A 14,836-nucleotide genomic window follows, 5' to 3' on the forward strand; every position below is an offset into this window, starting at 1 on the left:
ATAGCTTTATGATACATATATAATTGCTTAAACTATATCCATTGTCGAATACTATTATCAAATTCCTTATCTTGCTTAAAAATAAAAACACAATTATGAAACTTAACAACGAAATTCTAATTGGATATATAGCAAAGCAAGCATTACCAATACATTCACGATACCATTCAGGATCTCAACCGAGTCTCGGTTTCGAAATCGAAACAATGCTCCTCCCGCGATAATTGGATGTGGCCGTTCTGAATGCGCGCTAGACGAGACTTAATTGAGGTTTTAGAGTTGGGCTAATTCGCCCACCTTCGATCAGGCTCGACTCGTCCCCTCGGGTTGAGGGGCTTCGTCTGCGAGCTCGGTTAGCGTCGACAATAACTGTGGCCGCACAGCCGATACCCGGGTTAACTGAGGTCTAATGTTTAGTATTTCGTTACAAATATACGACAGATGTACTTACTCTCGAAATAGTTCTAATAGTGAAAATACAGCCTATGGTGTGTGGAAATCCTGAAATAAATATTTTCAATATATGTATTAATTTTACTTATATATTAATAACCTAAATTACTCAGCATACCTACAATGATGTATTTTCATTTACAACCCAAAAAAGCGTTAGTTTATAATAATAATAATAAGAAATACCCGCAAAAACGAAACGCTCCCGATGATTAAGAATTCGCTCACGTACCGTCCAACAAAAAGTAACAACTAAATATTTTGGAGACGGTCCGATAGAGGTCGGGTGCGGATAACAAAAAGCGGAGCCCGGGGCCCTCGACACCCGAGCAGATATGATAATCCCGACTATGTAAAATAGTAAAATTTAAGGTCTCTCCATGTGAAGAATTGTGTTCGTTCGGTAGTCAAATTATTCTAATGTGGCCCTTTTATTCGAAGCACACACCGACCATGGGTCGCCTTGCTCCTCCAACACTCATTTGTATTTCAATAAAACACCACTAGCCCTATCTAAACAGATTCTATGATTCGAATATCGAAACAGCACCGCTGAAAGTGTAATAGCTTGTTATTGTAACGTTTTCAACTCAAGTATTTTCGCAGACCAACGATCCATCAATTTGAATATATTGAGTTCAGACAACAGCTAACTAAAGTTTACATAAAGTTACGAATACCTACAAGCGAACAAAAAATATAGACCATTCGGTTACAATACTTCAGTCCCCCGATACGTCAATTCAGATTCGTGTAAATAAAAGAGACGTATCGGCGTGACAGAATCCGGTCGGTCCGGCGTATATCGTCTCGCTTGTCTGATTTGCATAGCCGAAAGTTCACAATCACATTTTCCTCATCAGCCTGCGGGGAGCATAATTCTTCGTTCCATCTGCCATCTTCCTGTATCTACCCTAGCGGATACCTCTTTTTGCGGGGTCCAGCCGGCGGCACTGTTCGCGATACATAAATTTTCACGATCGGTCATCCCTTAAAAACAAGTTTAGCTCTTTATCCATAGGAGAGCGAGTTAAAGAATGGCACGACCGTCCGTAACCCTCCGATTCGTTACGTATTCAAATTATTTCGCCATCCTGTTTTTGCCTCTGCTTGTATAGTAATGTGTACCTACAATTTTATCCTCGGGAAAGTTTGCTATTGATTTTTATTAATTAGTTACGTCAATACATTCTTTTGTTATTTGACGTTCTTTTATTGCAGGTTTTTGTTTCATAATGAAAAACTGGTTTCAATCTTGATAAAATTCGTATAATACTATAATGTGAACACAACGAGATTAAACTCTATTGGCTGATTGAAAAAGAAACAGAAGAATTGTCGAATATATCACGCAAAGTATATAAAATATACATATATAATCTTTTCTTATGCAAATGCTTAATGTGCCCGTTTTTTTATATTTCTAGTGATTACTTGCTAATAATATAATATTAAAGAATATACAAATAGAAATAATTTAAAATATTTGTAAGCTAAAATAGACACCTCAGGTAGGTAGAAGTTTATGCGTAATTAATTGCCGTCGCATAGTTAAGGCGAGGCTTCGGCTCCAGACAGGTCACCCTGCGACTCACTCGTGTGATTCCCGCGGGATAATTAAATAATAATAAGAGAGTCAATCCGGCCTTTTACTCAATCTACATTTGGCTCTAATAACAGTCTTTCTCAGGGGATTAGTTTTGCCTTTAATTCAACTATGTTTATACCTTACAAAAATAATATTTAGAACTCCATCTTTAGAGGATTTTTTTTTTCTAAGTAGGTATTATATTCACCGAATTTTTTTAATATTAAAAAAGTTTTTGTCATTCATTACCATATCCATTTCCAATATAATCTATTCTAGTAATCTATATATTCACATCAAATATCTTAAAGTGTAAACAAAAAGAATAGAGCTAATTTGACCAAGTCGTTATTAATTGCTCCCAAAAACAAAGTATGCATTATTACTATATCTAACTAAAATAGACAAACAAACATCACCCTAACTCCCAAGAGTGGGCAAGAGCTAACATTGCCTTAGCTAGATCAGTTTTGACACGTACATTGAGTGAGGGCCGGAACTATCAGACTCGCGTCGACTCACATTTAGACAAAGGCATGGATAAGGTATACCGTGGGACAACTCTACCTTTATCCTATATTTTCTGATTTATTCAATCTTGAATAATTAATAATTAAGGATAATATATATTGAAATATGTTTTGGAATGTAATAATTATGATATGTTTATTACATCATACAATAATATATAGATACGTTAAGTAAAACATAATTAGGACATTAAAATAAAGAGAATAAGAAAGATTTAGGATTGTACAATTTGACAGGATGGAATGAAGGGAATTTGACTTGATAAAAATAATTAATAAGATGTAAAAGATATTGTTAATTAAAATCTTTCACTAATAAAAAAAATAAAATAAGAAATAGCTACTTAATCTGAACCTCTTCAAAGCAAAAGTGAATGGGCTATTTAGTGGGTTTGGAACTTTATTTTCGATTTTATAGTCACTTATCATTAGTTAAAACCTTACTCAAACGCGCGACCTTTTAATAGTAAAAAAATGCCAAAAAATTATGTGTATAATATCAATTTTACAATAATAAAATATGCACAATTCGTCAATCTAATTGATATGCAATGTTGCTACTTGTAAATGTTCAAATAGCAAGGCGCTTACACGTGTAAACTTTATTTGTATTACTGTATCATGTTTTATGTGAATAAAGCTTTATAATTATGGTTATTATATTTTACAAAGTTAAGCCAATTTCCATATTATTCATATCTACGGCTATGGTAGATACCTTATCCTCTTCTGCCGTCTTTGAAAACTCGAGAACAGCAAGATAAAGCTTGGCCATATGCATGCGTCACACGTCCTCTCTTTACAAATTCCTGATGTGAAGCCATTCACGTGGCTGGCAAGTTTCTGTGTGCGACAGGCTGAATGCCGCGATAAGTCCACAATTCTACAATGAGCGCCAGAGTTGATTTCGTATTATGCTACACCCTGGACGTTGATTCGTTAGCAAAAGTAATGTTGAGGCTTTTCGCATTTCAAATCGCACTACGGAACCCACACATTTCATTTTGACTTCAGTAAAAAAACAATGTATGTATTGTCTTAATATTTCTTTTCTTTTTTTATTATTAATCATATTTACAGACTAATTTTATTATTATTTTTGATTAGTATTGACTACTTGCTTTTAACAGAAGCATTTACGACAGTGGACTTCCAATGTTCGCGACAACTGAACCATAAATTCTTATTAAAGATTCTTAAGAAACCTTGGATATGACAAAAAGTCTTGACATCAGGGAATAAAAGACGCCCGCATTTGTGATGCGGAAAGTTCGGTTATTTTGAGCCAACAAAAACATAAATGACATTTAAAAGCAATATCAGAACTTAGATCGGAACTCTTAATCATGATAAAAATGACATAATATTAGTAGATACAACAATTGATATGTTGTCATACCTGAGCGCTGACATACTATCTTAAAAAATATTGTAAAATGTGGTAATTCTGCGGTTATTTAGAATAGCTTACTTCATAATACAATTCTGTATATAGTCGTCAATTACTGAATTATATATTTTTTTTAATTTTGTTTATCATCATCATCATATCAGTTACCGAGTGTCCACTGCTCAGCATAAGCCACCACCATAAGCGGGATTTTTCCAGTAGTTGCCACACTTGATAGGCAGATTGGCAACCGCAATTAGGATTTTGGTGACGTTTTAAGAGGAACACTGCTGCCCATCCCTCAACCATTTAGTTCCCTTAGGCGCCTCTGACGACATCCACGGGAAAGAAAAGGAATGTAGCTTATGATATTTTTATAGACTCGAAATAAAATAAACTATATGATCAGAGTTGTTTAGTTTATGTTATGATTCGAATCGAAAACAGTATGAGTGAGAGAACATGTTTTATTTGCACGATGCATGTATTTGTATGTTTAGATAAAAATATCAGTATTACACATATAGACAATTGATATTAGTAGTCCCTTAATGCTGAAAGCAATCTTTTCAATGCAAACTTTGGATAATGGATTCAATAATATTTACGTATTACTAAGACCTGTAAAATGTTGTTTACTAAATATATTTAAAGCGCATTACATCGCTTTTAGTCGCTCATGTAAGACAAGATTTTAGCAAATAAAAAGCATTCCCGAGCATGACGTTAAGGGAAGTTTGTAAGGTTGGACAAAACGTATGGGGAGCGCAGCGGTGCGTGCAGCAGTGATTCATGCAGTTATTCAATAAGCCAACAGAGGTTGGGATTTACGATACTGTGAAAGGATTCGTGCTCCGTAGACATACGTACATTTAAGATATTTAGTGATGTGATTAGTTTAATTCAATGTTTATAAATATCATTTCTTATAAAATTTTGTTCCCACATATAGACGACTTTTTAATTATTTTTTTAAATGACTAATATATTCTACAAAGTATTTTTTATTACAATCAGAAACCAATTAATATTAAAAAAAAAGTATTTAATCAATCAATAAAGACTATTTTTTTTTTGTTTTTGGAACAAAATATTAAAGTTACCTCTGCTTTATGTTTAAATCATGAGAAATAATTTCCTTATTTATCCTTCACTAGATAATTTGATGGAAATAATATAAGAATAACTTGAATATTATCACAATGAAAAGTTCTTTATACTATACTGATATTATAAATGTAAAAAGGTTATTTATTTGTTTTTTACATTTTTGCCTTAACAGCTCGACTAGTCGTCAAAAAATTTGATATATACGCAGTATGGAAAAGGACATACTACATGGTATCCTGATCATTTAACTTATCCTGGTTACGTAAACGAAGTTACGTCTTAAAGTTAGTTTTAATTAAGTCCTAATTATTCCTTACCTAGTGTTCAAATCACGATTAATCATAACATAGCTACTTTTATCGAGAGCGAAGTTTTTTTTCTCATGCCTACACACACGTGCGGCCGACACGCGCGTTGTCCCCTGATATTCCGACATGGGTAGCGTGGCGCGCGGCGAGACGCACAAATCATGCGACATGCCGACTGTGGACCTTTCAACTTTTACTTTAGTTATATCGATGTACTGACTTCTTTTGAATTCCAATCGATTAGCTAGACTAAATATACAGTCATAGATTGCCTACGTTAACATGGTACGCTATCCAAATTTTTACTCCAATGTATGTGATTATATACAGACGTGGCGCTCTGGCTGTGTTTGTGATGAAACGACTTCAGTAGTAGTCTGACCAGCAGAGTATACTAGTCGAAACCTTTTAAATATTTTTAGTCACACATTTTTCCCTCCATCTCTCTTCAAACGTCAGCAAAGTTTAACTGCGGTTGCCAACCCGCCTACCAAGTGTGACTACTACTGGTACAATCTCCTATTAGGAGAAGGCCTCCGTTCAGCAGTTAACAGCTGATACGGTATGGTATATTCTAGTAATATTATGTAACACTGGTTAGGCCAGCCAACTGATTAACCTCTGCTTTATTTGTTTATTAGTTTCAAGTTATACATGTTCAGTAGCATTTATATATCTCTATAATATCCAGTATTAATATGACATAGGGTTCGCTACAAAAAGCAATTCAACTTCCGCCTAACATTCCCGGGGACACTATATGCACAAATTTATCAAAGCAAAATTCACTGCAGCTCGGTTTTACAACGCAATAAAATATTGGAATAAAAATTTGTTCGCGGGCCAGCAATAAAATAAAACGCTAACCGTTTTTACGGCGCCGGCAATATAATGAAATAATCGTAACGGCCGTTGACGTCATCCGAATTGCCCGATAAATCTTCCCTGGGTCATATTGTCCGCGATCCTCTTCGCAACACTTTAATATCGAGAAATATCATCTCGATAATCGAACGCGTACTAGCCGCTCCATATAAATCACGGCCCCGCACTCGGCTGTCGTTTATTTTTTAGACTTTCCATTTCCAAATAAAGTCCCTGAGCAGCGGGCCAGTGCTTCCTCCTTCCGGGGCGGTTTTATATGATTTGTCGGCTGTCGGCCATTTCCCTTAATATTGTCAATATTTCAAATATTAATTGTTATAAATCAGAAAACTTTATCGTGCCGTTTTTTTATATCCGATCTCGGAATTGGATTTTTATTACGATAAAATTAGTCATATCTATCATGCGGACGTATATTACACGTTGAGTACTTAATGGACAATCCATTATGTAGATACCGCCCGTGTAAATACTAATGTTGAAGTCGAACAAATCATACGTCCAAAGGGAAACGTGTTAAATTATGTAGGTACACTTAACACGTCAATCTACGCACTACTTTGAAAAAGTTCCGCCCATAAAACATTAACAAGCACTCAAGAAAACGTACTCGGCCCGTTAAGTAGTGTCAGCCGGTAGTTTTTCCCACCTCGGCTGTCCAGTGGGTTCGGGAGGGTCGCTGTCATCGCGATTGGCGAGCCGATATCTCCCAAGAGTGTCGCCCTCGGGCCTTTCGCGGGACTTCAGCACGAAGATCATCGCAAAGCCCTCAATTAATGACAAACAATGGCGTGCCTCTCACGCGCCCAATTTTCAGTTGTCGTTGTTGTTTTGCTCTGTGACAGTTGGCACGGGTCGGTCTCACCCGCTCACGCAATGCCTATTCCCAGTGCGATTGACTTGTTAAGTTTTCTAACGAAGGTAACACAAGATGTCCGCCTCGTCTCTGTTTAGATGATCTTCCTGACTTTTGATTATCCAAGCGAAAGTGACATCGCAGGTTTAATGGGATATCCACAGACGGTATTAGCTTTACTATTGTTTTAGATCCAATCCAACTATTCTAATTAGATTAACGACGACTGTCATTGTTATATTAAAATTGATACAGTTCTATTTAATAATTGTAATGTAAATTTTTATTCTACAGAAATGAGCTATTTTAAATCTTGACAAAATTAATATGGGATCAACGCGGCGTAAAACTCTTTCGATTAAAAAATTAATGAAATTCAGGACTAGCAATTATTCTATGTAACGTATATAAAATGCAGTCGATTTAACAGCCTTATCCTGTTTAATACTCGTATTGCTTAAAAATTGGATTATAAACGAATACCCGCTTTCCGTAAACTAAATTCTGTATTCTGCATTCATTCGTGTTAGCAATATAAACAAGCGCATTACAAATTAAAGTGTACTCAAATCAGTTATGCACTCACTAAAATCCCACTAAAGAGCGCAATTCTCGCCGCAAACACGTCACGGCAAATATGTACTAGGCAAAGTGTTGTCCGGTATTTTCATGAGATGCGAATGGAGCTCGCTCGCTCGGCGCCCGCTATCGATCCGGGGGCCTGGGAGGGGTACGGGGGCAGAAATTTGGGAAAACTTTGAAAGTTTCGCGTCTAATTCAGGCTCACGCACACAAACGTACTAACTCGATGTCGAAAACGGCACACCGACGCGACACGCCGCGTAATTTGTGTTTTGTTTTGCGCCCGCTGTTCCCAAAATGTCACGTGTCTTCGACCTACGTGATTAGATGACTCTGGCTATTAAGGGATATAAACAATGGTTTTTAAATTATATATGTGCAATGAAAATGATTATATATCATGTCAATTAAATCATTATTAATATTACTGATATGATTGCTAATCAATGACAAATGTGTTTTTAAATAAAATAATTGTAAAGCATACATAAAAAAGCTGTATAATTTTCTCGTATGGAATAATTAGAAATCACAAGGCGTCGAACGGTGCCTACTAAATACAAGTACGTAATCATAACCAGCAATCATATCTCTTATTCGCAATTATATACGAGTACCTTAGATTATATAAATAGAGCATCAAGTCTCAACTTTTTTCAATTAATTATAAAATTTACGCACATAACGTATCTTGACGTATCTATATTTAACTATTTAATAAACAAAAAGTGTTTTTACGCATTAAAAAGATGCAAAAATTATAAAACATAATAAACATATAGGTTATAAATGAAACACTCTAAACTATTTATCACGCAAAATTGTATGAAAAACTTGTCTTGTTTTTTGAAGCATTTGTATGGAGACTCTCTGTCTATATAACCTAAGATGAGTACAAGCATGATACTGGTAATCACTTCGCATTTTTTACTATTCAATATCAGCATTTTTATCGACATTAAAATGCTTGTTGACATCCTAACATATTATCTACACCAATATTTAGGCTTAAGATTTCATAAATATATATCTCCAATTTAAACATTAAAAGCAGCATGTATATAGAAAATTTAATTTGTAACTCAATTCATACACATTTTCAGCATAAGCGTTTAAAATCGAAACAAACTCTAATAACGAGAACGGAATCTACAAGAGAACACGAGTAACAAAAACCATACCTATTATTTCAAACAAGTCCATTCTTTTAACTTGTGAATACGCAACAGATCAAAGCTAGTGTCATTATCCATTGTGACATGAGTGCTTTGCTAAAGAAAACAATTAAGAAGATGAGTGGGGTGACCACGGCGTGACGACGCACAGGACACGCGCAGGACGCTTGCGGAACGTAATGGGTCCGGAGACGGATGCTTCCTGTACACATAGTCAAAGACTTTTTGACGGCTATTCAAAGATTAATTTTATATTAATACTAGTCTATACTTTATAGACTTTGAATAACAGGGATATATTGATTAAGCGGAATAAAAAGTAGATTATATGCTTCTTCATCTTCTTCATCTGCAACTAGGTCGTGTATACAATTTTGTGATTTTTAATGTCTCACATTAAAGCACCAGAGGTAACACACAAACGCACTTTCACTTTTATAATATTAATAAAAATTATTACAATTACTCGTACTTATATGTTATTTATATATATTATACAATATTATATTTATTTATTCTATAAGGTACCTATCTATTTTATAAATTACCGCAAATGACTAAAAAAATATTGTTACGTCTCGAACATTAATATACAGGGTGCTTCAAAAAAATGTATACACACTTTAAACTATTGTAGTTTTCCCACTCTACAAGGCTAATGTTATATTTCTCCAGTCAGATGGTGCCCCGCCGCACTATCACAGGGACGTACGAGCTTACCTGGATCGAAATTTGTCGGGCCAGTGGATAGGACGCAGGGGGCCAATCGAGTTTCCAGCACGCTCTCCAGACCTTACACCACTGGATTTCTTCTTGTGGGGCACAGTAAAAGATGAGGTGTACAAACGTAAACCACGTAACCTAGACATTCTTTGGAACGAGATTCAAGCAGTGTGTAGAGAAATCTCATTGAACGTTTTGATATACAGAATCAGTGGTTTTCAGAATATATTGATGCTGCAGGTCACCAATTTGAACAGTATTAACATTTGTAATTTATGTTTCATAATATATATATAACTTTGTGATAAATAAGTTCAAAGTGTGTATACATTTTTTTGAAACACCCTGTATATTTTTTGAAATATATAGACTATAATATATAATATATATAATTGATATAATTAGACAGATCTAATAATCACATAAAATAAAATTTGCCCGAAGATGCCTTGTTTAGAGTTAAAACACGTGTCACAAAACGTGCGTGAACAAAATGGCTGTCGGAACCTGATGGCTAATATATAAGATTACGGAAGTTCTGGTAGTAATATTGATGGTAAATTTTCGAGTATTAGCAGCCACACATATACTAATGGAAGCGGAATTACACAAAATAATTCTAATCAAATAACCAGTGATATGGACTTCCGAAAGATTACGCCTAGTTCAGTAAAATTGTATACAGAATATACAGACCGAAAGTTTGGAAACCTTTGTCTCCTAAAATACGTATTATTATTTATTTATAAATTACTATGCGAAGTTTAAGTTAAGAGAGTTAAGATAAAAATTTTATATTTTATTATTAATATCGGGTAGCTCTTTCAGCCATGAAAAAAATATATTTGCTTCTAAATTTATCGCGGACATTATTTTTAAATATCTTTTGTCGACAACCGGTTTAGTAAACAGGCTGTTTGTGCTCGGGCGAATAAAAGCATTCCATTCAGGACGCTTTGCGCGAAACAAAAAAAAATGGGACGAAAATAAAAACAAAAGCGGCATGGAGCGCAATTAGCATGATTTAACGCCCATTTCATTATACTATAATTGATGTGATATTTTCCAACTTGTCGCTCTTTTTGTATTGTTTTTTTTTTTATTATTATTTACAACTTTTTACTTACTTGGCCTTTATGTACGCACTTATACTGAACTATAACATTCTTATTACTTAAAGTCTTTATCTCAATAATATTTAATGTAGACCAGCGTTTCTCAAAGTGGAATACGCGAACCACTTGGAGTGCACCAAATAATCGTAGATGTTTCGCAACAAATTTCACGTAGCCGTTACGTAAAATTTGTATTTATACAAGAACGGATTTTCACACCTGGTGAAATACAGGTATCGTTTAATCGATGAATTTGAATTAAGATTCAAATTGAGTAAAATTTCTTTCCTAATCGATACCATTTACATAAAAAAACAAGCAAACCCGTCATACTAAATTGACTAAATAATAGAGATAATATTTAACTACTGCTCTTTTGTATCTCTTTTTAATAAATACCTTATTTGTTCTATCGATAGTCATTTCTTTGAAGGATTCGCGCTGGTTTAAAAAGCCTAACAAGGCTATGTGAAGCCATAAGTTTGAGAAATTTCTTCTAGACCAAATGAAATAATAGGAGTGTCTAAAATTTGCTTATCAAAACAATTTTTTTCAGTCTGTATGTAGTAGGTAGGTGCCAAAAACAACCACTTTTATTTATTAAGTAGATGGACATCTATTTGGTTGTTACACAATTTCCATTAGTGTATGAATATTAACATTCCATGGTTTTTTTCTTCAAAGTTTATTTGTAGCAGATGTTGATCACCGTGTGGTCTCGACAGAATTGGCTACCTCTTCCTTTCCCGTAGGTATCGTAAGAGACGACTAAGAAGATCTTATGGTTAGGGATGGACAGCAGCGTTTCTCGTAAAATATTTTTACCTAAGCCTAAGTGCGGTTGCCAACTCGCCTAACAAGCGTGGCAACTATTGACAACCCTCCCCCGTTTTGGGCGAGGCTTGATGATCCAGCAATGATACAATGATAATAAAATGTTGAAAGGCCATTTTTTATCAAGCCGTCTAAATTAGTGAATACCATCACAATACAACTAAGATTAAGAAAAGAAATATATAACGCCACTTCTGGCAGTGTCTATTGCAAAAACCGACTATCTCGATAGTTTTTCGCAGCCCTAAAAGCACATTAAACTTACAAATTATCATTAAAATGACAATAATACATCATTGTATAATTCACGTGGCGCACTCGTCGCCCCACTCCAATCTCTATAGTAATTAACATTCGTGCCATTAGACTAATTAAAGTATTCAGTTTTAGCGAACACATTTCATATTGTGATTAACGCGAACGCGACTCTCGGATTATTGTTTATCTTCGTGAAGTAACTGCAATCTTTCATTATTTATACAGATGTGTTTTCAAACTTTTCCATTTAGACTAGTATATAAATTTACAAACATTAAGATTTATCATATTTTTATCGTGTAATTAAACATTATCCTTATTTAATATTTTCAAGTGAGTTTCAATCGATGCAAATAGTCAAGGATCATTTTTCGTTATTTATAAATGAATATTTAATAAACTGACAAGTTTTTTAAAATATATTAGCTTAGTTTATTAAGGTCAATCTATTTTTTATTTTTAATTAATGGAAAATAGTAAATTTTCGTTTATAAGAAAATACAGTTAGTACAAAACGTTGATAAGCCATGACTCTCTTAAAAAAATAAAAAAAAAAACAATATTTTAATCCTAAATTAGTACAAGATTATTTGAAACTACCACTTTTACAATTTTGGTAACTCTTTAAATAGACTAAAATGTTTAATCAAAGAAAAGTGCACTAACAGGTTATAATATGTATAGTTATAACAGTTATAAAGTTATAATCGCTGTCAAAAACGATGTATGTACACATACAGCAAAATCTCTTTAGTTTTAATCTGTCCAATGTGTTTTAGAAAATTAATGACTTCGAAAAAATATTTCAGAAGCAAAACCAATCAATGAATCAATCAATAATTTTATAGCAGAATTGCATGTCAAATCACAATTAATTTACATAGTGTGCCAACACTGAAAATAAAATGTATACAGGAGCACTAACTGATACGTAGGTTAACAAGGGGTTGGAATCCTGTCTGGGGCATAATTACCAACCAACCATTAAAGATAAAACCGACGTTGGTAAATTGAAATGTGCTGATAGCTATCATGTCTCGAGACGTGTCTACCTTTATGAAATATTCAATGTTGAAGACTTATTGATTACTAGCCCTGCACCTGATGAAATGTGATGTTAAAAAAAAAACGAAATAAAAAAGTCACAAGTTATTTCTTTTTAATTTTTATTTTATTATATTATATTACAAGAATATTCTTACTTTTTAAGAAAAAAAAGGCTTTAAAAGAAGAATGAATGAATATTATGCAATTATGTCATCTATTTTGAATATTATTATCACGATACTGTTTGCAATCTATAACGTTTATACCCGTGTTGATTTCATATCGTTTCGATATTTTAAATTTAAATATTTGTTTTAATGTAATGTGACGAAGCAACATCTTTTCGTTCATCGATGTATATATTCATTACTGAAATTATAAAGCAAAATGTGCTTGTAAACATTCTTTGTTAATATTCCGACCTAAAGAGTAATATACTGCATTTAAAGGTTATTGGTATCTCTCAAGACAGAAAACATTAATATTTGAAACGTTCTTAATAATATACGACTGTTCAACAGTTAATAAACATGACGATTACACTTTGGAAGTTACGGGGTTAATATAATAAGATAGATGTATTAAGGGGTAGTTTTAAAGAGTGGTGGCAACAAATAAAGCTGTTAGCTGAGAATCGGTAGTCGGGTCACGGGCGCACACGGGATCAAGTGCACTACATAGGTACAATACACACGAGGTGAAATTGAATATTTTGGATTTATTTATTATGTTATCATAAAATGTGTATGTTTTATTTCCATGTAGTTTTTTACTAGAATAACACTGTTTTATTATTCTCTTGTAATTTATTGGTTATATAAATAAATAAAGGTTGTCTGTAAGAGATTGCCCTAGCGATAAGACCGCCTTTTGTACCTTTATGTGTATATTTCAATCTGTATTTATGTTACAGTATTTCACATGAATTATTCACGTGTCATTGTATATTTTTATTTATGGTGCAATAAAGAGTTAAATAAATAAATAAATATTAAGAGTGATGTTGATAATGATGACAAAAGTTTATAGTGTGATTCAAGTGATGCTTTTACCAACGAATGGCATATTTGTTGGTAAGAGCATCACTTGAAACATTTGGACTAATGAATATTTTTAGGGAAAGAAAACAATTATCATTTTCGACAATGTAACATTATTATAACAGTAAATTAAACAGTTTCCAATAAAATATAATGTACTTATTTAATACCAGTAATTAGAAGTCTCAAAAACTTCATGTCTTAATTAAAATTGTGATCCACAAAAATAACCGATTTTTATTGGGCACAATACGACATGAAGTTTTTGATACTTCTAATTACTGGTATTTTTTTTGGCAAAGCAAATAATTTTCACTTAAACTACTGTTATAGTACCAATCTATTGATAAACTTTAATTACCTTTAATAACTATTAATAACCTTTCAGATAAATAAGGAATTTTCCAAACCGGTTTACAACTGTTATGAATTATGGGATAACAAATATAAAAAAAAGAATACAACCGAATTGAGAACCTCCTTCTTTTTGAAGTCTATTGAAAATAACACTAATATCTAAAATACTTAATACAAACTCGAAGTAAAGTCGTTAACGTTATCTTACTCCGATAATCACGTCGTGTGGTAGCACTCGAGTCCACCTCAGAAAAACCGAAGCGAAGTAATAAGAAAAGGTAGAAGTGCCCCATTGAATGATAACTCCGGCCCTTTGTCTCCTGCGTCCGTCCTGACGAATCGAATTAAAAGGCTTATTGTGTCTACGTGACAGCTCCTCAACTCCTCAACCCCTCGGGTTTCGAGACGCGTTTTTGTTTCAAGCAAACTAAAATATTACAGGCCATTCACTAGATCCCACCCCAGCAGGGGCGAAATCTGCTACTTGAATTTGTACTCAATTTTTAACAGGGACCGTTAATTAAGAGTTACTCCTTATTGGCGAACGAATTTCTAATGCGTTAATTGTCGAAATGCAATCTTCTT

General features: G+C 33.7%; 1 protein-coding gene across 3 annotated transcripts in view; it reads left to right on the forward strand.

Annotated features, from left to right (window-relative positions):
* LOC113517419 (myelin transcription factor 1) overlaps window positions 1-14,836 on the forward strand; it is a 289,625-nt gene that overhangs the window by 150,278 nt on the left and 124,511 nt on the right. The gene's annotated exons all lie outside the window — the stretch shown is intronic.

This window comes from Galleria mellonella, unplaced genomic scaffold (assembly GCF_026898425.1).
Source record: "Galleria mellonella isolate WM207_F2 unplaced genomic scaffold, CSIRO_AGI_GalMel_v1 utg223, whole genome shotgun sequence".
Lineage (NCBI taxonomy): Eukaryota > Metazoa > Arthropoda > Insecta > Lepidoptera > Pyralidae > Galleria > Galleria mellonella.